We start from the raw sequence: 24,624 nt of genomic DNA, 5'->3' as shown, positions 1-24,624 counted from the left end.
CCTCCTCCAAAAATAAGACCTAGCTTATATTTCAAACAAGCTTGAAATATAAGCCATCCCCGGAATATAAGGCCTAGTTGGCCGCCCAAAGTGCCCCATTTGCTCCTGCCCTCCCTATTCAGAATGGCAAGCGGAGTGCAACCTATAATGCAAACAAGAAACTCACCCGGTTCCGAGGGGCCAGCGTTAACACCTCTCTTCAGCAGCGCGCGGCTTCCTCTCCTTGACAACGGCGGCTCTTGTCATGTGATGCACGCACATCCAGGCGCATCATGTGACGTGCCGGGACGTGCGTGCATCACATGACAAGAGCCGTTGTCAAGGAGAGGAAGCCGCGCGCTGCTGAAGAGAGGTGTTAACGCTGGCCCCTCGGAACCCGGTGAGTTTCTTGTTTGCATTATAGGTTGCGCTCCGCTCGCCACTCTGCATAGGGAGGGCGGGAGCAAATGGGGGACTTTGTGCTCCGCTCGCCACTCTGTAGAGGGAGGGAATGGCTATACTAGCCTGGCGTGCCACCGGGGATGAATGGAACATGCTGGGGGCTGCCGCGGACTACACGGGGGACACATCTGACTACCGGGGGGGGGGGGGCACACCTGGGGGACACATCTGACTACAGGGGGGTGGCACATCTGACTACATGGGGGGCACATTTTACAAGAGGGAGCACATACAGTAGTGTCACCCCTCATAATTATGAGCCCTCCCTGAAACCAAGCCCTAGCACATCTTTAAGGGGGAAAATTTAATATAAGACAGTGTCTTATTTTTGGGGAAACATGGTAACTACCAGTAACCCCTAGTTAAAAAGAAGCCCTGTCATTGTTTCATTTATACCTGTAGAGACTGGTAAGAGGTTTGCGGAGGAGGGATTTAGGGAACGCAGCTGTGTGTGATTTGCGCGGCAGGAATTCAGCTGTGCGTAGAGAAATACGATTCCTTAATGTGAAAATACATTATCAGCTTGATTTACTACAGCTGCAATCCTGAGCGATGCAGAAAAGTTCAGTTTGTCCTATTTAAACAAAAAAAATAAGCACAATTAAATATAACGCCTTTACTAGCAGTTTGGTAATGTTTTATTCAGATAATATTATGCCCTGATATGACTCGGGCAATGGCTGCCGTGATCAACAATCAACAGATAATGTTGTTTTAAAACCATTTATCTAGACTAGTTGGAATTTTCGGTGCACAGTTCTGCAGCACCTAAAAACTTTAATAATGAAATGTGAGCTTCTATAAGCCATGATTTCTGTATATACTTGAAATATAAAAAAAAAATTGAGTATGATCTAAGCCCACCAATACTGGTTGGAGGGGCTACCTAACACGGGGCACATCTGGTTGCCTATACTGGGTTGGGGCAGGGTTGTAACTAGAAATTATGCGCCCCCCCCCCCCCCTTTCAGCAAAATTGTGGGCTCTGCACTGTTTACACCCCTTCCCTTAGCTACCCCTCGTGACCCTCACGGCCTTGGGGTCCCCTTACAGCTCTGGGCCCCCCTGCGGTCACAGGAGCTGTTCCCCTATAGTTAAGCCCCTGACAGTGGCGTAACTAAGGAGCTTGGGGCCCCAGTGTGAGTTTTACATAACACTATTATTGATATGGAACCCCAAATCCTACTGTGGACAATATCAGAGAGGTGTAATTAGAGTAAGGAAACAGTTTGTTAAAGGATACCAGAGCCGAAAGCAATTGGAAAACGGGGGGAGCAGGCATGTCTGGGAAACTGTCCTCATACCCACGGCCCCCCTGCAGGAGCGCAATCTAGGATGGCCGGGGCCAGCAGTGTCTGCTGTGCAACTCTCCACCTGGAAGAGGCTGCAGGGGGGTGTTAAGGTAACAAAGGGGGTGTTAAGGTAACAGAGGGGGCGGAGGAGAACGGGGGAGTTGGGGGCATGAGGACAGCTTCCCATACATGCCTGCTCTCCCCCCAGTTTTTCTAATTGCTTTCGGCTGTGATATCCTTTAAAGGACATCTGAAGTGAGAGGGATATGGAGGCTGCCATATATATTTTCTTGTAAGCAATACCAGTTGTCTGGCTATCCTACTAATCCTCTGCCTCTAAAGGCTCGGACACACGCCGTACTAAAGGCGGATCGTTCAGAAACAGCCTTATCAGTCCACCGACAGACTGTACACACGCTGTACTGTCTGCTGAAAACCCGCCCAGCGGGAGGTGACGACGGACCCGTCGTTGACTGCAGTCAGGCGTGTGTATGAGCCTTAATTTTTAGCCATAGACCCTGAACAAGCATGCAGCAGATCAGGTGTTTCTGATATTGTCAGATCTGACAAGATTAGCTGCATGCTTGCTTCTGGTGTGATTCATGCACTACTGCAGCCAAATAGAGCAGCGGGGCTGCCAGGCAACTGGTTTTCTTTAAAAGGATATAAATATGGCAGCCTCCATGCTCTTCTTACTTCAGTTGTCCTTTAAGGATTACCACTATGCAATGCACATATAGAGGAGTTCATTACCAACATAGCACCAATGAAAAGCTAATAAGATGGATAAAGGCCCCTCTGGTCCACGGGCTGTGGTGCAGTTGCCACCTCTGTATCCCCTATTGCTATACCACTGGCTGGAGGCTTCTTTTATTAATTTTTTCTTTCTTAAGAAATTCTACTCTTTAAATATATATAATCTGCCAAAAGCGGTAAATCATTTGTTCCGCATCACCCTGGTATTATCGCCATGAGAAACCTTCGTTCAAGGGGAGTTCATTCTGACGTTTCACTTATTCCGTGCCTAATAAAGTGCTTCAAGATGGCACTCATTATCCAAACAATTATCCAACTGGATGGCCGGAGCATTATCCGAACTGCTCATCCGCCCCTAATGGCTTCTACTGGAGGGGAATTGCCATGTATCACCTTATCGTGTCACTAATGGCTGCCGGGCCTCTCCATGTGCGGAGGCAAAGCACGGTACAGTACGGTTTTATTCTGAATCCACCTCTTGATTGCCGCTATCAGCCGCTCATTTAGGTTGCTTTAGTTAATGCTGGCTCGGTTTTGCGTTAAAAGGTCTCTTGTACTCGATAGCAGCGTGTTCTTTCAGGCACATCTTATGCCGCGCCCGGAATCGGGAGGTTTCCTGTCAAGATTGTTGACCTTTCTGTCAATTGGCGGGACAAACTGACTCTTATGTATTGGCGTTCTAGCTAGTGTACTTTTAGAGACTTGCCAGTTTACCTTACAAAAGGGGTAACCGGGGCCCATGGGGCGGGGTGAAACGCCTTCCTCAGGCGGCAAGTCCGGGGGGGGGGGGGGCACCCGCATGGCCGTGGGTGTGGGGGGCCGCCAAGCTGGAGGGGGTAGCGCGCAGGAAGAGGGGGTATTGGGCACAGCAGCGTGGAGTGGGTTGGACATCCCTCCTCCCTAGCCTGGGTCCCCCGATCTGCGCTCCCCCTCTAGCTTTTAAAATGCAGCAGCGTATTAATAAGAGGCAGCGGACGGGGATGACTCACCTCTTTTATGTTCCAGTGTGCGTTCCACCCTCGTCACTTCCTGCAATGCCGCCCACTGTATTGTAAGTGGACGGCATTGCAGGAAGTGACGACAGTGGAACGCACACTGGAACGTGGCACTTAAAAGCTGGAGGGAGAGCACAGATCGGGAGACCCAGGTGAGGGAGGGGGTCGACTCAGCCCCCCCCCCCCCCTGCTGTGCCCAATGCTCCGTTCCTCTCTGCTACCCCCTCCAGCTCTGTGGCCACCCCACCCAAGGCTGGGGGGGGGGGGCGCGCGGTGATTTTTTTTCACAAGTTTTCCTCAGATGGCACAAAGTCTAGAACTGGTCCTGGGGGTAACCCATGGTCTCAAACCTGGGCCCTGGTCTCTAGAAAGATTAGGCTTTTGAAATCTGAGTAAAAATTTGTGATGAGCATACATTTTGCATAATCTTAATTTCTCATCGTAATTCTCAATTACCATGTAAAATCGTAATACAACATTTCAGGAAAAATCTTAATTTCGCATGTAAACGTAGTCAGCAACTGTAATTTGGCATTTTCACATAATTTTGTGCGGATTTAAGCAGTTAATAGCAAAGCCCCCGGCGGTGCTATCCTTGCCAAAATTGCTGCGTTTCTTACGTATCGTGGAAACAAGCCAAAAAGGGGATTCTACAAAAAGACCGTCATTTTTGTGAAAATCGATTTTAAAAATGCAAAGTAAAAATTTTCAAACTGTCATTTTTCTGAGTTGTAAACCCATTTTCCCCTTGATGACAGTCTGTATAGAGGCCTTGCTGTTGATCACCAAATTGGGCATGAAATTATGCCAAAAACTATGAAAAATTATGGATTACACAAAATCAATTTAAATCTTTACGTATGGTCGTAATTGCGAAAAGTTACGCAAAATTTAATGTAATCGTAATTAGCAGATTACGATCATCACTAGTAAGAATTGTGCTGCATGGCTAATTAATCACCAGTACAGTATAAAGGGGGCACCGTGTAACAAGTGGGGGCATAACAATAGACCCCCCCCCCCGCCATCAAAAAATTGAGCCGGGGGGGGGATTCCTGATTGAAAGAACTGAAGCCGCATGGTAATGGGCTGGCTGCAGGGCACTTGCAAACTGAAGAGCAGGCAGAGCAGGATCATCCACCAGGCAACCAAGGCAGGTGCCTGGGGTCTAGTGGGTGTCAAGGGGCTCACCAGCCACCTGCTCTGACCCCTCTCCACTTCAGCTTACCAAAAATGTACTACCTTGCTTAGGGTGTCATTGCATCTTAATCCTTCTCTGTGAGCAGGTAATGCAAAGGCAAGCGAGGGGGAGATTACAGCCTCCCAGAATCCCCCCTCAGACCAGGGCCAGTGCAGTGTCCGGGGACAGGCACAAGTTGAGACACCAGAATATCTACAGACATCCTGCAGCTCACAGCACTGCCCCCTTTCCTTCCCTGCTACATTTGACTTTGGATGGAGCAGCAGCGTGTGTGCGGAGCATGGAGCAGCAGCGTGTGTGCGGAGCATGGAGCAGCAGCGTGTGTGCGGAGCATGGAGCAGCAGCGTGTGTGCGGAGCATGGAGCAGCAGGGTGTGTGCGGAGCATGGAGCAGCAGTGTGTGTGCGGAGCATGGAGCAGCAGTGTGTGTGCAGAGCATGGAGCAGCAGTGTGTGTACGGAGCATGGAGCAGCAGGGTGTGTACGGAGCATGGAGCAGCAGGGTGTGTACGGAGCATGGAGCAGCAGGGTGTGTGCGGAGCATGGAGCAGCAGCGTGTGTACAGAGCATGGAGCAGCAGTGTGTGTGCAGAGCATGGAGCAGCAGTGTGTGTGCAGAGCATGGAGCAGCAGGGTGTGTACAGAGCATGGAGCAGCAGTGTGTGTACGGAGCATGGAGCAGCAGCGTGTGTGCGGAGCATGGAGCAGCAGGGTGTGTACGGAGCATGGAGCAGCAGGGTGTGTGCGGAGCATGGAGCAGCAGGGTGTGTACGGAGCATGGAGCAGCAGGGTGTGTGCGGAGCATGGAGCAGCAGCGTGTGTACAGAGCATGGAGCAGCAGCGTGTGTGCAGAACATGGAGCAGCAGGGTGTGTGCGGAGCATGGAGCAGCAGGGTGTGTGCGGAGCATGGAGCAGCAGGGTGTGTGCGGAGCATGGAGCAGCAGGGTGTGTGCGGAGCATGGAGCAGCAGGGTGTGTAATGGTGCCCATTTTTTTTTTTTTTTTTTTTTTTTTTCTTTTTTTCTTCATTCAATCTTACCATTTCTATGTAATATAAGGAAACTGTCTAAAGTATCCTTTCAGTATATTCACTCAATTTACCCTAATACTACGTAGAAATGATAAGATTGTATGAAAGAATTCTACCATGTATGGCCACCCTAAATAGCATGGAGCAGCTCTAGGGAACTTAAGAGTCAGGTATGAACTCAGCCATGTGGTCCTGCTGAGTGAATGCTTCACTTTCCCCTTCATAATTAGCAATGTCAGCTGTCCTCATTATTATCTGTATCCAAACTACTCCTGATCGATCCCGTTGTTGATCAGGAGCAGATTAGACATTTAGGAAATAATTGTCAGATCCTGTCAGTCGGATGGGAAATTGCATCATGTGTACCCAGCATGATGTCCTACAATATTATTATACAGTATTGTCCGTTGCTGAGGGAGACATTTCAGGAATCCCCCTCCCTCATGAAAATCCTTGGTTTGCCCCTGTAATGCATAACTCTTCCTTGCCGCTCTGTATGTACAGGGCTGGATCCCCCTAGGTATATTGGGGGGCCAATGCAAATAAAAATGCCGTAATTTTGGGAAATCCTTTAAACCCTATATTTAGTTGAAAATGGTACAAAGACAACATGGCTAAAGTTGATATTGAGAATTGCTATTGATTGATAACTATATGCTCAACTGGACAAAACTCAAATTGTTACTTTTCTGCTGCGTGATTCAACCTCCCTGTCTGGCATATCTATCAATGTTGACAACACAGCAATAGCACCTGTGGCCCAAGCCCACTGCCTTGGTGTACTCCAGGGGCATAACTACATCAGACCGAGCCCTTTTGCAGAGATCTGTCAGCCTGGTCTCCCTCAACCTCCATCATGGTCGGAGGGGGGTTGACCGAGAGCTAGGGGCACAGTCCTGTACATAACGCAGAGTGTCAGTTGAGCGTTTTACATTACCTTCTCCCGCCGGCGATAAGGTCCCTCTTCACTTTCTGTTCACTGTTTGCAAGTGCCGTGCAGCCAGCCAATCACCATGCGGCTTCAGTCCCATTTTATGTCCTCTTGTTCAGGTGCTGATGAGTAGCAGTTGGGGACAGGGGCAGTGTTTCCATAGAGACAAAGGGGCAAGTGCTCCAGAGGTTGTGGGGACCCCCAACTTAACTGTGATACCCGGGGCCCCTGCAATGTCTTTGGCAGAGTGGCCTCTCACCTGTCCCGGCAGATGTGCTCCTCTGTCTGTAATAACAGGTCACAGAGGAGTGGCCACCCCTGCGAGGATGAAGACTGGGAAGCACGAAGCCACGAACTGACAGAGGAGCGTACCCGCTGGGACAGGTGAGACACCACTCTGTCAAAGACATTGCAGGGGCCCGGGCACCACAGTTAAGTTGGGGTGGGATGGAGGGGGGGGCAAGAGGCCGGCTCACAGGCACTAGGGGGAAATTTGGCTGGCATGGAGGGCTCCTAATGCTTTTGTTGGGAGGCCCAAAGGTTTATTTTGCCAAGAGGCAACATTGTTACTTGAACCAACCCTGGTTGGGAGTACTCAGGTGTCCGAATTCACTGTACCAAATTCACACACCAACACTAGTGGTGACCACCAGCTGGGCTGTGAAGTCGGAGTCGAGGAGTAGAGCTGGCCCTGAACGGTTCCCGGCAAACTTCCGATGGTTCGTGTTCGCCATCTAAGGCAAACTTTTCCGGACGTTCGGTTCGCCCCCATAGTGCACCATTAGGGTCAACTTTGACCCTCTACATCAGTCAGCAGGCACATTGTAGCAAATCAGGCTTCACTCTCTCCTGGAGCCACCCCCCCTCCCCCCCTTTATAAAAGGCAGGCACCGCCGGCCATTACACTCACTCGTGTGCCTGCAATAGTGAGAGAAGGGACAGTTGCATCAGACTCTCTCATAGGGAAAGATTAGTTAGGCTCTTCTAGGGTTGTTAGTTTGCTCCTTGCTGATTCTTATTCCTAAAATAGCACCCCACAACAGCTCTTTTGAGAGCTAATATTGTTCTTGTGATCTTTTTTTTTTTTCTGTGTGTCCCACTGACTTGTGTTGCATAGACAGCCTTGCTAATTCATACTGTGTGTGTGCCACTGCAACCCAGGCCCATCACATTCAGTGACTACCTGTGTGTTTGACAGGTGCACATTGTAATACCCAGTACTGCATATACCTACCTGTTGTGTTCAGTGCACCCACCTCATCACTGCATATACCTACCTGTTGCGTTCAGTGAACCCACCTCACTGCATATAACTACCTATTGCGTTCGGTGAACAGACCTCCTCACTGCATATACCTACCTGTTGTGTTCAGTGAACCCACCTCCTCACTGCATATAACTACCTGTTGTGTTCAGTGAACCCACCTCATCACTGCATATACCTACCAGTTGTGTTCAGTACACCCACTTCATCACTGCGCACCAGTCCAGCACGGCCGTCACTACGCAAACGGCTGTTTGTGGTGCGTAACACAGTGAGTTTGGTGTGTCAGTGTGAAGCAGTACTCTAATTACACTCCCTGATTGATGTACACACATGCAAGATGTTTTAAAGCACGTTAGGCCTGCAATTTAGCATTCAGTGTGATTTCTGCCCTTAAAACACTGCTTTGCGTCACATCCAGATTTTTTCGCCGGGACTTTTGGCATGTATCCCACTCCGCCCTTCCCCCCCCCTCCAGGTGTTAGACCCTTTGAAACCTCTTTTCCATCACTTTTGTGGCCAGCATAATTTTTTTCTAGTTTTCAAAGTTTGCCTCCCCATCGAAGTCTATTACGGTTCGCGGAAGTTCGCGAACCGAAAATCGGAGGTTCAGGCCATCTCTATCGTGGATTTGGAGAAATTTTGGGTACCTGGAGTCGGTGGAATCGTAAACTGAGGAGTCTGAGTCTGATGATTTTTGTACCGACTCCATAGCTCTGCAGCATAGAGAGCTGGATAGGCAGTTCCCATCGATCCCAACCATCCAGCTCTCTATGCTCCAGGGGTGGTGACATCAGCGCAGCTCTATTATGGTAGTGCAGTTTTGCAAACCTATGATTGACACCTCTCAGCATACTGACACCTCTAGGCGTGTGCCTAATGCGAAGTCCGGCACAGCAGCCACTGTAGGTTTTGTGTTAAGGACAGGTTTGCACTAATTGTTTATTTCTCTACTATTCAATTGTTACTCTCCAACTATCGAGAAACCAGCCATCCTTGGCCTTACAATTCTATTGAGATGCTCCCTCTGAGTTCTGCATTCACAAGTTTCATATCATTTTGTCTCATTGGGCCCGAGGCTTCCTCCCTTCAGCAGGACGAAGGGATCTTTATAATGAAAACTGTAATGAGAAGACCAAGTTTTCTGCAGAATCCTTAAAGTTCTCTTAGGAGACCTGAACAAAAGAGATGGGGGGGGGGGGGGAGGGTTATACCGAAGTCACTGGTTGGGTAATGACTAGAATTGTGTAGCTTGCGCGGATAACCAAGAAGCCTGAAAAGAATGAATAAGCCACATTGATTGTGCAATATAACAAGCCGCGGTGCGCTATTATGTCTGGGGGAAGATAGCGGAATGTATTGAGACAGATATTAATTACCAGAGACCGAGGAATAAAGTTCCAAGCTGAAAGCCGATATACGGTAAGGCTGGCAATTCTCATTTTTATCATATTGGAAATTCTACAGACCTTGCCACCGTCATTATTACTATAATAAACACGGTTCTCAATCTGTGATTCGGAATTCGTGTTGTATTGAATGAACTAATAATCAGTAGGCTCAATCCACGTAACTTAGGTTTTTCTAACTTTTTATGTTAACTTTTTAACCAGGGGTGTAGCTGGAAATCATAGGGCCACATAGCAAAGTTTTGGTTGGGGCCCCCTTCCCAAAAATAACAATGCTCCTTTGTGCCCCTTCCCTCCACACACCAATTTAAGGTAACTAGAGGGCCTCCCAGCATTAAGTAGCCCTTCCTTCAGTAAGGGTAGCCAAAGGAACCCCTTGGGTAGACCCCATCATGGGTTGCCAAAAGTCTTCTATAGACACACAGACACACAGACACACAGAGACACACAGAGACACACAGAGACACACAGAGACACACAGAGACACACAGAGACACACAGAGACACACAGAGACACACAGAGACACACAGAGACACACACAGACACACAGAGACACACAGAGACACACAGAGACACACACAGACACACACAGACACACACAGACACACACAGACACACACAGACACACACAGACACACACAGACACACACAGACACACACAGACACACACATACACACAGACACATACATACACACATACACACATACACACACATACACATACACACATACACACACATACACATACACACATACACACACATACACATACACACATACACACACATACACATACACACACACATACACACACACACACACATACACACACACACACATACATACACACACACATACACACATACATACACATACACACACACACACACATACACACACATACACACACACACATACACACACACATACACATACACATACACATACACATACACATACACATACACATACACATACACATACACGCATAGGTGGCCAATAGCAGGGATGCTCGGATGTGCCTCATCCACGAATTCGGAAATCCGCGTGGTTGCAAAAAAAAATCCGCATTCGGCCCCGCCGCATGCGGATTTTCGTCCGTGTCCACGCAACCACGCGGATTTTTTCCCGTGAATGGCGTAATCACGCGCGGATTCACGCCCGGAGGCGGATTTTCTTTTAACGTTAATAACAAAGCCCCCATACATGCTACAGTCCCCCAAATAGCATGGATTATCGAGGTGATAAGGGGCAACATAACTTCAACATAAAAAATTCCCCCCAAAAAATTTTTTCTAGAGAAAATGGATTTTAAAGTGAAATCAACACTTTAAATGGGGCTATTAATTGGTAATAAGTGGTTTCAAAAAGGGATATACGCGTTAAGCAGTCAAAGAGGTGAAGGCGAGTTCCAATGGCACTTGGCGGCGAAGGTACCGCTGGAGGAGGATGAGTGGCTGACGGCAAAAAGGCTCCAGAGAGGTTTTTGTAATTTTTTTTTTTTTTTTTGCAGCAATTAGCAATGACATCGCAGCAGAGTTGTCAGTGGACACGGGCAGTGTGAACGCAGAGTGCAGTGGTGGTAGCGACTGAGTCAGGAGAAGGACTATGCGGGCCGTCAGTTCAGCAGCACAGAAGGACCACGGCAACATACTGGTGGTAGTAGTAGCAGCACAGCGTCATAGTGCTGGCCAAAAAATTAAATGCACCCGGTGACCCGGGCAGTGTGAACGCAGAGTGTAGTAGCGACTGAGTCAGGAGGACAAAGCGGGCGGTCAGTTCAGCAGCAGCAGCACAGTAGTAGTAGCACAGCGTCATAGTGCTGGCCAAAAAATTAAATGCACCCGGCGACCCCGGCAGTGTGAACGCAGAGTGTAGTAGCGACTGAGTCAGGAGGACAAAGCGGGCGGTCAGTTCAGCAGCTCAGAAGGAGGACCATGGCAACTTACTGGTAGTAGTACCATAACACCAAAAAATTAACCAAGGTAGGCACTAGGCAGGTAGTAAATGTCTTTATAAAGGCAGGCATAGTTAACAGCACATGCAGCAGCGACTTCATGTCCCCCTGTGTCCGACAATAGAGGCCAGGAACTCACCTTCCACTCAAGCCTGGTTGATTTTCAGGAAGGTGAGTTTGTCCACAGAGGCGTGGGAGAGCCGAGAGCGCTTCTCTGTGACCACGCCACCGGCCGCACTAAAGCATCTCTCTGAGAGGACACTGGAAGGAGGGCAGGATAGGAGTTCCAGGGCGTACTGGGAAAGCTCGCTCCAGATGTCCAGTCTCTTGACCCAGTACTCCAAGGGGTCCATGGGGCTGTCGGTGTCATTGAGCCCGCTGGATGACCCCATATAGTCAGACACCATGGTGGTCAGTCGTTGCTTGTGCTGGTTGGTGGTGGATGCTGTGGCGGGCACCTCTGTTCTGGGCTGCTGCACTGCATACAGGCTCTTGCTTAGGCTCTTCAGGTCTCCGGGGCGCCAGTTGCTGCTGCTGCTGCTGCTGCTGGTGGTGGTTGTTATGCTGCTAGTGGCAATGGCAGGCACCTCTTGCTGGCTTGGCAGAGCAGTTACAGTGGGGGTGGAAGGCTGGGGGAATGCTTCCAGTAGTCTGCGCACAAGGGCCTCCTTCAACTCCCTTGTGCGTTGCTCGGTGGTGGATGGCGTCATTAAGTCTCCCAGCTTCCCCTTCAGACGGGGATCAAGCATCAAGGTAATCCAGATGTCCTCCCTTGAACGCATCTGGATCACCCGGGGGTCCCTGCGAAGGCAGCGCAACATGTGCACAGCCATGGGAAACAAGTGGGCCCTGCCAGCAAGATCTTCCTCGTCCTCGCCATTGTCCCATAACGCATGCCTGTCCTCTTCCTGTGCCATGTCGTTGTCCTCCTCAAACCGCCATCCACGTACAATGCCTGCTGCACTCTGCTCCTCCTCCTCCTCCTCCTCCTCATTCAGGTTAGGGACCTCCAACTCTTCCACTACCTGCTGTGAGCCCTCCTCTGAGCTGGACTGTGCTGCCATCTGCTCCTGTTCTTCCAACTGCCTCAGGGCTTCATCCCCACGCTCAATTAAATTGTCCATTGCCTGCTCCAGTAGACAAACCAAGGGCACCCACTGGCACACAGAGGCCCGCTCCTCACTGACCATCTTGGTTGCCTCCAGGAAGGGACTCAGCACCAGGCATACTTGCTGCATCAGTGTCCACTGAGTGGCAGTAATCATGGCGACTTGCTGGTTGCTGGGGACACTTGGGTCTAGCATGTAGGGCCTAAGAGCCAGCCTGTGCTGACACAGCCGCTCCAACATGGCCAGAGTCGAATTCCAGCGAACTGGCATGTCGATGATCAGCCGGTGTTGTGGCCTTCCATACTGCTGCTGTAAGGTGGACAAGAGTGCAGAGGCAGTGGCTGACAGGCGGAAAAAGCGTACCACCGCCCGGGCATCCTGCAGCAGCTCGCTCATCCCCTGGTAGGTGCGCAAGAAGCGCTGCACCACAAGATTGAGCACGTGGGCCAAGCAGGGGATGTGCTGGAGGTTTCCCTGCTGCACTGCTGCCACCAGGTTGGCCCCGTTATCGGCTGCCACATACCCCACTTCCAGGCCTCTGGGGGTCAGCCACCTCCGCTCCTGCTTCCTGAGGGCGGCCAGGACGTTGGTGGCCGTAAGCCTCTCCTTCCCCAGGGTCACCAATTTTAAAAGGGCTTGGCAGTGCCGAGGCTTGGCGCTGCTGCTGCCGAGGCGGGCTTGCTTTCCGGGTGCTGAGGGAGTGTCTTGACAGGACCCTTCTGCATCCCCCCTGATCCCGCGTGGTGGCACCACTAGCTGGGCTGATGCGCTCTTGTCCTCCCTCCCTTCCATCAGTGTCACCCAGTGGGCCGTAAAGGACAGGTAGCGACCTGTCCCAAATCTGCTACTCCACGAGTCCATGGTCACGTGGACCCGCTTGCCCACAGAGTAGTCCAGGGAACGGGCCACGTTTTCCACCGCAAACTTGTGGAGTGCTGGGATCGCGCTCCTGCTGAAATAGTGGCGACTGGGGACTTGCCACTCGCGGATGCCAAATTGGAGCAGCGTCCGCATGGCGCTCCCCTCCTGCACCAGGGAGTAGGGAAGCAGCTGTGATGCCATGGCCCGGGCCAGCAAGCCATTTAGTTTGCGGATCCGCCTGTGGCTTGGAGGCAGAGGCTTGGTCAGACCCTGAAAGGTGTCGCTCAGCAGGGTCTGACGACGCTGGGATGCAGGGGAGACAGAGGAGAGAGACGAACACTGGCTGCCAGCCTCAATGTCTGTGTCCTGAGCAGCCGAGGTGGAAGAGCGCTTGCGTGCTACTACTGCTGCTGCTGTGGGGGATTCACGACCCTGAGGGAGGGAGGATGCTGCTGCGCTGGTGGGCCTTCTGCTCTCAGGAACCCCTGCCAGCAGTGCCTGCTTCCTCTTAAAGTCCGCATACTCGCGGCAGTGGCGGCTTCTCAGGTGGCCCTGAAAGGAAGAGGTACCCATCTTGCTCAGACTTTTCCCACGGCTCAATCTTTTGCTGCATAACCTGCACACCGCATACCTTTTGTCATCAGTACATTCCTCAAAGCAATCCCACACTGGTGACTTTAATTTACTGCGGCCCCCACTAGCAGAGGGTGCAGCGCAGCAATGTGTGGTAGTAGTTGCCGGGGGTTGCATGGTGGTGGTGCCGGCTGAAGCAGTGTCCTGTCTACTTCCTCCACGCCCACTGCTGCCGATGCCCCTGCCTGACATATGGCGATATCCTTGCCTAGGCCGAGGTGACTCGTCATCCTGCTCTGACCATTCTTCCACGGACTCAGCAGGCTGCACATAGTTAGGGTCCACAACGTCATCATCAGCAGCATCATCATAATCCAGCTCTTCCTCTGACTCCCCCGCCTCCTCTTCTGTCCCTACATCCCCAGACACAGACCCCTCTTCTTCATCACCAGAACTCAACAACGCTTGTGATTGTGGCCCGATCTCAATCTCTGCCACATCAGTCCCCAGTAAGTCCTGTGCTTCTTGCATCAGCAGGTTCCCAGATGCCGGACTGAGGGACAGAACGCTGTCATCCTGGGAGGGCTGCTGACCAGTGGGTGCTGGGGTGGATGTCACAACAAGCGTGCGATGTTGGCTGCTGCTGCTACTGCTTGGAGTGGTGCTCACAGTAGAGGTCTGGGAGGAAGTCATGATGTCCCATGAGTACGTCAGGTTCCATTTGCTCAACCACCACACGGGGACCAGAAACTTTAAAATATTTGGACAATGGCGTCCGCTGACTCGGCCCAGGCTTTGCTGCCCCCTTTTCTGCTGCATCACGACCACGTACAGCTGGGCGTCCTCTCCCTGGACGTGGAGCAGTCCCAGAAGTGGCTGAGGCAATTGAACTCCCTTTCCTCTCACCCCGCGAAACCCTGCCAGACATGTTGCTAGTAATGAATCACTGGATGCAGTGGGCACAGTACAAGGTCACTGAAGGATGCAGTGGGCACAGCACAAGGTCACTGAAGGATGCAGTGGCCACAGTACAAGGTCACTGAAGGATGCAGTGGGCACAGCAGTGGGCACTGGATATACAACTAGGTCAATGAAGGATGCAGTGGCCACAGTACAAGGTCACTGAAGGATGCAGTGGGCACAGCAGTGGGCACTGGATATACAACTAGGTCACTGAAGGATGCAGTGGGCACAGTACAAGGTCACTGAAGGATGCAGTGGGCACAGTACAAGGTCCACTGAAGGATGCAGTGGGCACAGCAGTGGGCACTGGATATACAACTAGGTCACTGAAGGATGCAGTGGCCACAGTACAAGGTCACTGAAGGATGCAGTGGGCACAGCAGTGGGCACTGGATATACAACTAGGTCACTGAAGGATGCAGTGGGCACAGTACAAGGTCACTGAAGGATGCAGTGGGCACAGCAGTGGGCACTGGATATACAACTAGGTCACTGAAGGATGCAGTGGCCACAGTACAAGGTCACTGAAGGATGCAGTGGGCACAGCAGTGGGCACTGGATATACAACTAGGTCACTGAAGGATGCAGTGGGCACACAAGGATGTCACACTGTGCAATGAGATGCTCATATGCCAGCGAGCGAGCAGTGGGCACTGGGCACGGCACAAGGTCACTGACAGAATGAATGAACAGCGCTGGCAGAGAGTGGCGGCGCCGGCGGTGTGACTGGCTGCCTGCAAATAGTACAAGTGTATAACTGTCACTGGAATATACAAGTGAACACTGCAGCTGCACTAACCTGCCTGCCTGCACTCTACACACAGATAATCCCCACTCCCACTACACTGCAGCACTGAACCTGCCTGCACAGCACTACACACAGTTAAATAATCACTAGACTCCCACACTCCCACTACACTACACTGACTACAACTAACTACAGCAATCACTCACTGACTAGCTAACTGTGTACAGTATAAGAGCAGTGTTAGCAAAAAAAAACGCTTTGTTTTTAACACAATAAATGCACTTGCTCAAACAATGGCCTGGAGATAATCCTCTCAGCACCACAGTCTAACAAGGACAGAGCTTTTCCATCATGGCTGCCGCTTTATATTCAGGAGGGGAGGGCATAGCTCCCCTCCTGTGATTGGTTGCTAGGGCCTGGCTGGGGCACTCTGATTGGCCTGCAATGTGTCACTTCCGCATAGTTTGACGCATTTCCGCAAACCACGACTTCAGCCCCGGGTTTCACGAGCGTGAATGCGGATTTCTGTCCGCATTCACGCGAAGCCGAAGTAGATTTTCGTGGTTGAAAATCTATTCACGGATTTTCGTGTCCGAGGCGGAATGCGTCAAAATGGTCGTGAATCCACGCGTAAGCGTGATCACGACCTGGCGGTGAGCACCACTGGCCAATAGTAGTGGTTTGGGCCATAAGATGTAGGCCTTCTTGAGAAATGCCACCTGTCTCTACCCTATGGATATGAGTTCATTGGGCAATTTACATTCTCATGCAATCTACACTGCATATAGTCCATGGGCACTTACTGTAGATAATCCGGTGGAGGAAGACAAGGAAGTTGGTGAATATATCAAGTACCGCCTGGGCCCTCTCTGCTCCAGGGCCCCATAGCAGCTGCTATGGCTGTTGCCACACCTTTGGTTTTAACAGTTAAGGTGGCCATACTTCCTTCGACTTGGCAGCCGATCGACGATCGGATGAAAATTGGTGCCGCCAAGACCATGTCCGATGGACGATGCAACCAATTTCAGGCCGATATTAGTCACATGCATCGATCAGACATGCTACAAGATGTTGGGCTGTCGTGGTTGATCGGGTGCAGGGGCGGTAACAGCAAACCATGTCGGGACGAACAAGACGAAACCCCCAGCGCTGTCTCCCCTGATGTCCATTGTGCCCACCCCCCAGTGCTCTATAATGTGTCTGTGTCCACTGCTGGCTCCGGGTTCCGTCTGCAATCCACATACACGCACCCCACGTGGTTGCCAGAGTAACGTGGGTATGTGTGTGTCGTCATACGCCGGCAACTACGTGGGGTGTATGTATGCAGATTGCGGATGAAGCCCAGAGGAAATGGTGGATATGCAAAGGTAAAGTATTGTGCACAGGGGGGCATTGTTAAACCGGCAAGGTGGCAGATGCGGCATCACAAGACCGATTCCTGATCAATTTCAGCATGACATTGATCGGGCATTGGCCTGCAGTGTATGGGCAGCCGACAGATCTCTCTTCAATCAGATTTGATCAAAGAGAGATTATCTCTTGGCTGAATCTGCCCATCATCGCTAGATGTGTGGCTAGCTTTAGAATTCAAGTGGTGTAAAACGCGTAATGTGTGTCGGATAAACGCGAGACTGAAAGGATGAATTTCTGCAAAGGCCAAATAGGCCCAGGTCTTGGGCAGGTGTCTCCTACAGGTGAAGCTTGACGTAGAAAAGGGACTGCTGCAAATAGAGGTCATCTCATGAAAGAGAGGAGCTACTGCCCATTGTGCCCAAGGGGAGGCTGGATGTGGAAGGGGGGTTGGTGCAGAAGTAAAGGAGGCTGCAAATGGGGAGCAGCACATGGACGGAGGAAGTTGCTGACCAAGGGAGCTGTAAATGGATGTTACACATGAAAGAGGGGCCACACATGAAATGGGTGAGCTGCTGCTGTACATGCAGGCAGACAAATGAAAACTGTTTTTTTTGTCCATGTACATCTGGTTGCTGTAAATGGATGTTACACATGGAAGAAGGGGCTGCGCATGGAATGGATGGGCAGTTGCTGCACATGGTTGCATGCACATGAACTGCATGTAGAATGGTAAGGAGGCTTCAGTACATGGATGTTACACATGAGAGGGGGCTGCACATGGAGTGAGGAGAAGGAGGCTGCTGTACATGGATGTTACACATGAGAGAGGGGGCTACACATGGAGTGAGGAGAAGGAGGCTGTAGTACATGGATGTTACACATGAGAGAGGGGGCTGCACATGGAGTGAGGAGAAGGAGGCTGTAGTACATGGATGTTACACATGAGAGAGGGGGCTACACATGGAGTGAGGAGAAGGAGGCTGCAGTACATGGATGTTATACATGAGAGAGGGGGCTACACATGGAGTGAGGAGGAGGAGGCTGCTGTACATGGATGTTACACATGTATTAGGGTGCTGCACATGCACTGACAAGGGGCTGCTGTACATGGATGTTACACATGGAAGAGAGGGCTGCACATGGAATGGGAGGCGGCTGCACATGGATGTTACACATGGAAGAGGGGGATGCACATGGAATGGAAGAGCTGCTGATGTACATGGTTGTTACACATGGAGGAGGGGGCTGTTGAACATGGATGATACACACGGAAGAGGGGCTGTACATGAAATGGGAGAGCGGCTGCTGTACATGGATGTTACACATGGAATGTGAGGGAAGCTGCTATATATGGGTGCTAATTGTGGAATAGGGGACTGGCTGCTGTACATGTGTGTTAAAAGTGGAAGAGGAGGCTGCACATGGAATGTAAAGGGGGGGGGGGGGAGTGGGCTTCTGTTCTGTTTATGGATGGTACACATGGAGGAGGGGGCTGCACATGAAATAGGACAGGGGCTACTTTACATGGATGTTACACATGGAGGAGGGGGCTGCACATGGAATAGGACAGAGGCTGCTTTACATGGATGTTACACATGGAGGATGTGCACATGGAATAGGACAGAGGCTGCTTTACATGGATGTTACACATGGAGGAGGGGGCTGCACATGGAATAGGACAGGGGCTACTTTACATGGATGTTACACATGGAGGAGGGGGCTGCACATGGAATAGGACAGGGGCTGCTTTACATGGATGTTACACATGGAGGAGGGGGCTGCACATGGAATAGGACAGAGGCTACTTTACATGGATGTTACACATGGAGGAGGGGGCTGCACATGGAATAGGACAGGGGCTGCTTTACATGGATGTTACAAATGCAGGAGGGGGCTGCACATGGAATAGGACAGAGGCTGCTTTACATGTATGTTACACATGGAGGAGGGGGCTGCACATGGAATAGGACAGAGGCTACTTTACATGGATGTTACACATGGAGGAGGGGGCTGCACATGGAATAGGACAGGGGCTGCTTTACATGGATGTTACACATGCAGGAGGGGGCTGCACATGGAATAGGACAGAGGCTGCTTTACATGTATGTTACACATGGAGGAGGGGGCTGCACATGGAATAGGACAGAGGCTGCTTTACATGGATGTTACACATGGAGGAGGGGGCTGCACATGGAATAGGGCAACAAGAATTTTGGCCTACAGGCAAACAAAGTATAAATCTGTATTGGCTTTAAAGAAGGAATCTTTGATAAACAAGGAGCCATATAACAAGGAACAACAGTAAATTATATTTCTATCAGCCAACAGTATGAAAGTGTATTTTCCAGGCATAAAATAGAGCCCTAGCTAAGAAAGGTTGGAGGGAGTTCAGGCAGAGGTTGTCAGAAAGTGGAGTAGCCAGGAACTTTATAGAGTATTGGATTAATATGATGAATTATTGAGGTAAGGTGTTCCATGCTATAAATATCACAGATCCCTTCCAGCCACATCCTGCAGAAAAACCATGCCTTGTTCTGCAGAGGGGAAGGGAATAATCCGCACTGAAGGTTTGGACCGGGTGGTTTTCAGCTCAGGGCACGCTCTAGATTAAGTCAAGATGCAAATGCGCAAGTATGGCGGGCACTTGGGGGCAGCAGACAGGTAAAATATTTACATGCACTGGCACCAGGTGGTAATGGTGCTCATCACAGAAGCTTGTGATCACGAGCCATTTTTTTGTGGTCACGAGGTCGTAATGGGCATTAGTGATTGGCTCTCGATCACGAATGCCAATCACGATGCACTTGTTACCTGACCTGTGATCAAGAGTTACGAGTTAGTTAGTTTTAAAAAAAAAAAAGTATAGTTTTTGAGAAAATATAACGTTTCAAAGGAAAAAAGTTTACATTTAAATGCGGTAAATGACAATTAATGATATAAATCCCTGACATAATAATCAATAAAAACAGGTTTTCCTACTTTTTATATGCCATATGGTTATCATATTTGCTTTTGTGCATAAGTATTATTATTCATTTAGAAATTACAAGTTTCCAAAGTACACTTTTTTTTTGCTGTGAGAGCGGACTTTGCATTTTATTTATAGATTGTTCATCTTATTTATAGATTGTTCATCTTTTTTAATGTAAGCAGAAATGCTTTCTGAGTGTCTGACTGTGTTCAGGAGAGTCTGCAGTGTCAGAGAAATGTTTATTTCATTGTATCAAGTGAGGAATGTAAACACAAGATAACATGATCTCCAGTTTGGATGCGTCCAGCTTTCCCGGCAGGGAGCTTGTAAATCCTGTGTTTAACCCTTTGAATGCTGTTCTAGTAAAAAAAAAATGGTGGTAGTACATAATATGCTGTAAATAATCTTTTAGAGCAAAGAAATGCTGGGTTTCATTTCACTTTAAATGTATACTTTTTTTTTTTTTTTTTCCCTTTTGAAATTTTAAAATCGATTTTCTCAAACTACAAGGTCTTTTTCCCTCTTGTTCTCACTGTTCTTCTTAACATATTTGAAAATCTTGGTGTTTCTAGCATGTAAGGGAGCTTTGCTATTAACCGCTAAAGACAGCGGTTTTTTTTAGTCATAAATATGGCTCATGATTACATGTGGTTATTCGACTCAAAACCGCACTTGAGTGGGATATCCCTTTCTACTCTGTCGTGATCACGTGTCAATTCGTAAGTGGGCGGAGTGGAATTTGTGATCACTCGAATTCGTGATTGGGGGTATCCGAGCACCACTGCCGGGAGGACATCTAGCGTTTGGGGAGGAAATTAGGACAGCAGCCAGGGGTTCTGTTGCATTCATCAATCGTAGCAATATCATGTGCTGTTACCGCCGCATACCCGATCGACCGCCGGCTTGGGATTTCCCAGTATGACCGATCTATACAATCTGTCGATTTTTGCGACCGATCGACCATCCAATTCCATTATCAAACCTGATAAAAATTGGTGCCACAACAAGGACACCCGATCAAAACAATTTTAAGCCGAAATTGGTCAAACCGTTGATGGGGCGTGCTTGCTGAAGCACCGATTTTCATCTGGTTTGATAATTTAAATGGATGTTCGATCGGCTACAAAATCGACAGTTGCAGGGCCACCTTTAGGCTGGTTTCACAGTGGGACGTTAAAGTCCCACGTTACAGCAGCCAGTAACGCAGCCTAACTCACAGCACTGTAAAATCAATGTGCTTTTCACAGTGCACACGTTGCATCACATAGTAACGCAGCACGTTTTAAACAAAGTCCTGCATGCTGTACGTTATACTCGGCTAAGCCACGTTAGACTGCACATGCTCAGTAATGTTTGAGGAGGAGGTCTCCCCTACTCCTCCGCGGCCAGCCACATGGCTAATTAATATTCAATGCACTGTGGTGACTCATCGTGACGAATCGTTCATTTGATCCGGATGCTTCGACTCACAAAAAAGATCCGGATCACCACAATGAACGATTCGGTTCACAGTGGATGTCTGTCAGTAAGAAACAAGAACATACAGAATGTACAGTGCAGGGAAAGTCGTGTCCTGTTAGTCATTTCACCCCCAGTCTGCTTACCTAGTAAAATGATTCAAATGATTCAGTTCAAAGATCCAGATTTTTTTCAATGATCCGATTCCTTAAAAAGATCCGGACTTCCTATCATTAACCTGTAGCGGCAGCTTTGAGAGCTGCATAACGCAGCTCAATATGAGGTCCAACTTCAACACCACCACCATGCGTTGCGTTAGGGGCACGTTATGCAACCATAACGTCCCCTAAAACACAACGGCCTCAATTCACTAAGCTTATCTCCTGTCTTTAATAACTCTTCTAGAGTTGTTACCATGGTGATAAGGCATGTAGTATTCAGCAAACATTTTACCTCAGGCAAGCCTAAAGTTAACTCTTCTGTCTTTAAGTTAACTCTCCAATCCTTAAAATAACTCCAGAGTTAAAGACAGGCGTGTGAAAATAACTACAGAGGAGGTAAATTAACTTTAGAGAGGGTAAATTAACTACAGAGGAGGTAATGGAATGAAGAGATAAGATTGCTCTCTCACTGTGTGGAGGTAAGTTTTTTTCGCTTGCCTTATTATCTCCAGCATGATCTTAGTGAATTGAGGCCAACATCTTGGTGGGAAAGTAGCCTTAGTGTTTGCTGCAGATAGCAAATTATGGTTAATGTGTAAGTCTAAATATTGTCAAATGCTGAATAGATCTAAGCACAGATGGGATCCTTTACATTTCAAAGGAGGAAGGTTCTGTAACGGTGTCAGATGCTGAATAACCCTTCAAATTCATATATCCGCTTCTGTATGTTACATTACTTTTGTAAGGTTCTGATCCAATTCTGTATCATGCCTAAAGAAGAAACTTTAACTTTTGGAAAGCTTGCAAACAAATCTTGTGCAGTTAGTCATTGACGGTATCACCTAAACAACTTTTGTTGTTATGTTTTTGGAATGTTCCCTGAATGCCTTATGATCTGACCAAGATCGTAAGTGGCTCAATACAAAAGGTCGAGAGGGGTATCCTTACCTTGTATCATCTTTTTGGGAAGGCCATATACATATTGGTAAATGATGCAGTGGGATTGGTGTTAAAGGGGTTCTGTGGATTATTTTTTTTTTAACTGACACCTGGGGATTCTACTGGCCCCCTGCAGCTGTTCTGTCCCGCGCCATCCTCTATCTATGATCCTCCGTTCCCCGCCGCCGGTCACGGTCCAATTATTCGTCTAAGTAGTCCAATGCAACTGCGCAGCCGCACACTTGCTTCCATCGCTTGCGTCTCCGGGAGCTTAATGCGCATGTGCAGTACGATATTTTCAAGTAAGTGATTCAGACTCTACTGATGCATGATAGATCAACAGGACGCTAGGCAACTATAATGGCAGCCTCCATGTCCCTCAGTTGTCCTTTAATGAACTAGATGTAGTTGTGGATAAAGTAAGTTTGCTCACTCTCCACCTTTCTCCTTCACCCCATGATAAACTCTTGTTCTCTGCGGCAGTCTGGCGTACAGTACGCAGATAGTTAATGTTCAGCCCAGACCTGAACGTGCGAGCGGCGGCAGCAGCTTTGTGGAGATGTGAAGTATTGACGTGGACAGTAAACACAGAGGCGCGGGCTGTGTTACCATTAATGAATCCTCTCGGGGGATAATGATGGAAGCCGGACTCTCCAGGTGAAGGTTAATAGTTTCCTACATTAAGACCCGATGCATAGGATGCTGAGCGCTGCGTGCTCTAAATAAACCATACAATGTGCTTTTCTCCCCTTCCTTTTTTTTTTCTGTTACATTTGCAACTTGTTTTTATGATGTTGCAAAAAAAAAAAATTGTAACCAGTTCATGTATTTTCGACAGTTACTTACGCCCCAGGAGATTTCAACTTAAACCCAGGGGTGTAAATATATGTATCTTGTCGTGATCGCTACTGTGCGAGCTCCCGCATGCGTTCATGTCGCCGCTTATTAGTAGACTGATCGGTGAATGGGAACGCATGTTCCCTTTCACTGATCAGTCACTGTGATCAACGATCACTGGCATCATTGAGATGCTGATGGCCGTTGAGAACATGAAAGTAAAAAAACTACACTACTCCCTGTGTACTGTTCACAGTACAGAGGAATAAATTGAGGGGGGACTAAATAAATCCCAGGCTCTCCCAAAATAAAACTAGTGTGTGTGTATGTTTATTTGTTTATATATGTATGTGTATGTGTAATGCTTTGGAGGCATACTTTCTGAGTCAGCGTGTGTGCTCCAGACTATGTAGTTGGGTAATGGAAGAGGCTACACAGATGGACAAGGGAGCAAGATTGCCCAGAGCAACTACAGCTCTGGGCCGCCTATCACGCTAGATGCTTTGATACAATACACAACAGACGTAGTCTGTAACAGGCTTGGGCCATACACGATAGATCAGATGGCAGTGGTACAGTGGACTAGGCGGAGTCTGTAACAGGCTAAGGTCATACACATTAATTCAGAAAAATAACAAATGGCTCAACTAACGGATAAATATATATTCGCAAATCTGCATATATATTTATCAAGAAACTAGCTAAAGCACAAGTAATAACAATTGACAAGACAGACAGACGGAATGCTTTGCCAATCTAATCGCTGCATCAGCGATGGCAGCATTCACACTGACATAGACAAGACTAACAGGTAGGAGCGTAACTAATGGCAACCGCAGCTTTAGTTACATCCTCAAGAACAAGGCAAGAAGGAATAGAACCAGTCAGCTTGGTTTCTGCCAGCACCACGTTGGTATCAGGATCAGAAGGACTTTACTGACCCCAGCAAGTCAGCAAACGTCCAGCAGGCATGAAAATACAGAGCAAGGCATTATACAATTTTACAATAACTTTCACATCGTGGACCCAACGACAACTCAGACAGCTGAACGCTATGTCGGGCTGGGTCTGAAATGGGAGGCAGACTTTTATGTCGGCATCAGCCGATGGATGCAGGCATGCAAATTCCCACACAGCTGAATAGTGATTATTCAATCCTGAGCCATCTTTATCACAAAAAGTGATAACTCATAAAGGTCGGGACATCCCAACAAGACCAAATTCCAGAATCAGTCACACCAAGACCGAACCAATCGGAAACAGAATTTCGAGAACCATGCCCATCAGTACTGCCAGCCCCAGTGTGATACCCATCAGAACTGTTATTTTCAGAAAAAAGCCCCCCCAAAACACTCCATGCGATACCCACCACCTTCC

The sequence above is a fragment of the Hyperolius riggenbachi genome, chromosome 11 (genome assembly GCF_040937935.1).
Source record: "Hyperolius riggenbachi isolate aHypRig1 chromosome 11, aHypRig1.pri, whole genome shotgun sequence".
In the NCBI taxonomy this organism is placed as follows: Eukaryota; Metazoa; Chordata; class Amphibia; order Anura; family Hyperoliidae; genus Hyperolius; species Hyperolius riggenbachi.
Note: the sequence above shows the minus strand (reverse complement) of the source record.